Source organism: Nymphaea colorata, chromosome 12 (assembly GCF_008831285.2).
Source record: "Nymphaea colorata isolate Beijing-Zhang1983 chromosome 12, ASM883128v2, whole genome shotgun sequence".
Classification (NCBI taxonomy): Eukaryota; Viridiplantae; Streptophyta; class Magnoliopsida; order Nymphaeales; family Nymphaeaceae; genus Nymphaea; species Nymphaea colorata.
This window is the reverse complement of record NC_045149.1, coordinates 6,103,175-6,106,815: the sequence shown is the minus strand read 5'-3', so window position 1 is coordinate 6,106,815 and position 3,641 is coordinate 6,103,175.

Below are 3,641 nucleotides of genomic sequence, written 5' to 3'. Positions count from 1 at the left end.
ATAGGCCCCACTCTGCATACACACTGAAGTATCAGCTAGACGTTTATGTTACATGAGTATGGGGTGGGGTGCTGGTACTCGATCGTTTCAATTTGGGTGAGGCAGCTCCTTAGGAGTACCCATGTGGCATATCAGTAATTTTTGGTACTGCTCCATGACTCAATGGATGTTTGTCGCAACATGGAATTATCCTCAGCCCATATCATTTTCAAACTCTCTCGTTCATGAACTCATCAGTATGCCCTTGTCAATACATAGGTGCAAAAGAGGGAAGGCATGGGCTGCACGTGGCATTTGATTTTTTGGTGGACTATTTGGGATGTGCATCATTGAATATTATACTAGGACACCTGCACGAAGCTGGTTATATGCACGGGCCTTGTGCATGAAAAATTCGTACACTGTGGGTCCGATGCTACCATGTGGTTTTAGGTTTTGATCACCAAATTGGAGTCGAGAGGCGTAGAGTCGCATGAAAACTTAAAAGACATAATTGCCCCACTGTCTTCAATGCAGGCAAAATGAGATTCATGTCTGTACATTACGATAATTCTAAAACTACCCAACAGGCATGTTAAGAGTTTCATTTTGCACCAACTAAGTAGAAGTAGATTTAATCTGAGTAAAGCGCAGACCCTTCTTAGATGCCCTAACTTGAGAATAGTAAAAACACCTTCTGAAAGAGAGCCTAGAAGCCCTAAAGATCTGTCAGAACATCGCTATCAGACTCATGTTCAAGGTTCATCAACTCTAGAAAAGGTACTTCCATTGCCTAACCTCTGTTCTTTCTTTCACATTGTCGTCCAAACCCTATGTTATTTGAAAGAAGAGCATTTAGCTGCTATTAGCAATTAGGTTATTGTCTTGTCTCTAGATGCACACACTATTTGCAAGCGATATCTCACAAGCCATCGCCCAGATGCTGTGGATTCAGGGTTTTAATAGGTGGTTGCATGCAATTGTCCACGCTATTATGCATAATATTTGCAATAGTTTTATGATGATATATTTGATATCAGTCACATAAACAATTGCCAAGTGTTGTGCGTTAAGGGTTTTTACGGGTGGCTTAGGTGATTACATCCAATCATATACACTGTCATGCATAATATTCACAACGTTTGCATGATAATGTATTTGTTATCAGTATTGTATGACAATGTGTCTAGTTCTGTTTCAGATCGACCATGTCTTCTACATGCTCTTCTAAGTCAGAGGAATGCACTCACTTGTGCTCCAAGTAAGAACGACACAAAGCTTTGGTGACTTCATGGAACAAAAGGAAATAATAAGTTGCCTTAAGATTGAGTGTCAAGGCTGCGTACAGAGGCATTGTTAACAATGTTCCGAAGATGGCTTGCGTTACCTGTCTTCTCTCAGAACTTAGAATTAATACCAATGATCGCAACTATCTGGGGCGATAATATTAATGCTAATCATGTAGCATATCATCCTAAAATTCAAAATTAAGGAAAACATACCGAAACTATTCACTTGCTAGATAATAGATCTTCACTTTGTTCCTAACAAATTGTGGCTAAAGAATTAGTTCAAGTGCAACACTTAAGTTCAATGGCCCAAATTGTTCCTTACTAAACCACTTATTGGTTATGCCTTCAACAATTTCAGGTTCAAACTAAATATTTAATCCTTGCCATTTAGCTTGTGAGAGAATATGAAGCCACATAACATGAAGAGGCTGTGTTGCATAATGAAGTAGAGGTGGCGACAAATTCGGCAAGGAAACCGGTTGATAAATGGACTCTGCATCGAGGGAAAACATGGTGATTACGGTAATAAAAACAATAACTATAGCAAGAAGTCTAGCCAGGTTCTCTGCCCAGACAAGAAAGTAACCAAATATGGCTAGGAGGATGATCATTATCGCATGTATAAAGGAAGGATAACATCACACCGGCTTGTAAAATTCCTATTTAAGTTCTCATAACGGGAGGCTTAAGTGTAATATTGAATGAAAATTGCCTTGAGATCTCCTACCATGGACGTAGGCTTCACAACCAAACTATATAAAAACATTATTTTCTTTCAATGTTCGCTTCTTTTCTGGTTTGTCTCCATCCCCTTTCTGACAAAAAAACAGAAGTGAAAAAGGAAAAGGAGAAGCAACCTCGGATCCTCACACAAACTAACTAGCATATAACCAATTCGCATAAGGATGATCATTATCACATATGCGAAGGAGGGGATAACTTTCCACCGCCTAGTAAGGCTCTTGTTTTAATCTTCATAGTGTCATCTCAAATAGTGTCACTGAAGAGCCAACAATGTTATGATCTTTGCATTGTTTTCTGAAATAGCATTGCCAATGACCCAATAAGATTCAGACCTTCGGTGATGTTTTCCAAAATAGAATCAGTAACATGCAGTACTATTTCAGACTACACGTAATGCATATGAAACTAGTGCAAGTGAAATGTCACTTTCACTGACATTTTCCTAGCTAGAATCAAAGAAGAACAAGCATCAGTTCACGTCACTGATGACCCAACCTTTATTCATGTGTTCTTCTTTTCAAGTTACTAAATGGACACTGTTTTTTGTAGGCTCTTAGTGTGTTGAATGAAACTTGCCCTATTGTGAAGAGACTAAGTTGTGTGCACCACTTGGTGCACGTAAGACATATACGTCAAAAAAATGGGTAGGAATATGGGTATTTTGGAAATTACTAAAAATATTCTTTTTTTTTTAAACTTCTTTCGTTTTTTTTGTATACAAAAAGTTTTCTTTTTCCATTAACCAGGGACATTTTGGTCATTAAACATAGCAATGCACAAAAAGATTGTGCACTAGCATGTGCATATAACCAGCTCGGATTGTGGAATAGCCAAAGCATGTTAAAAACTGTTTTCTGTCATGTTTCATCTCGAATATCCTCTTTCTTACAGGATGAATGGAAGCAGAGAAGCAAGAGATGTTTATAAGAGAGCTTTTACATTTGAGAATTTTTTGTCCTCACCAATGAACTGCACTCTTCAAGGTCCTTAAATCATACAGAAGCAAAGACCAAAGTAAAGTGATTCAACTCCTGCCATAGTCATCTTAATGACCCAACATCCTCTCTCCAAGTTAAGACACTGAAACAAGGGAGGTGGACATATATAAGTTCCCGTCTAGCAGAAGCGTGACCAAGCGAACCGGCCAAGTATACTGAAGTACTTCCTCTTATAGAACAATAAAAAGTTGTCGCGTTGTGGGTCTCAGAAATGTTTTCATCACCAACGAACTGAAGTCTTCAAGATCCTTAAATCATACAGAGCAAAAACCAAAGTAAAGTAATTCAACTCCTGCCGTCGCCATCTTAATGACCCAATGTCCCTCTCCAGGTTATGACATTTGTGTAAGCGGGGTTTCCCGCCGCCCGGTAGAAGGCCGAAGGTGGACTTAAGTTCCCCTATGGCAGAAGCGTTACCGAGTGAACAAGGCGAGCATACTGAAATACTCCCTCTTATAGAACAATAAAAAGTTGTGGGTCTCACAATGTTTGATGAGACTCACGTGCACATTTCTATGCACTCCTGAAGAGACTCGGCTGATCAATTGGAAATGAAACACGCGCGTCCGTCTGTGTTCCGCCACAAAAGCGCTGCCAATTAGGGCTCACCAGTACTGCCTCGTGAACT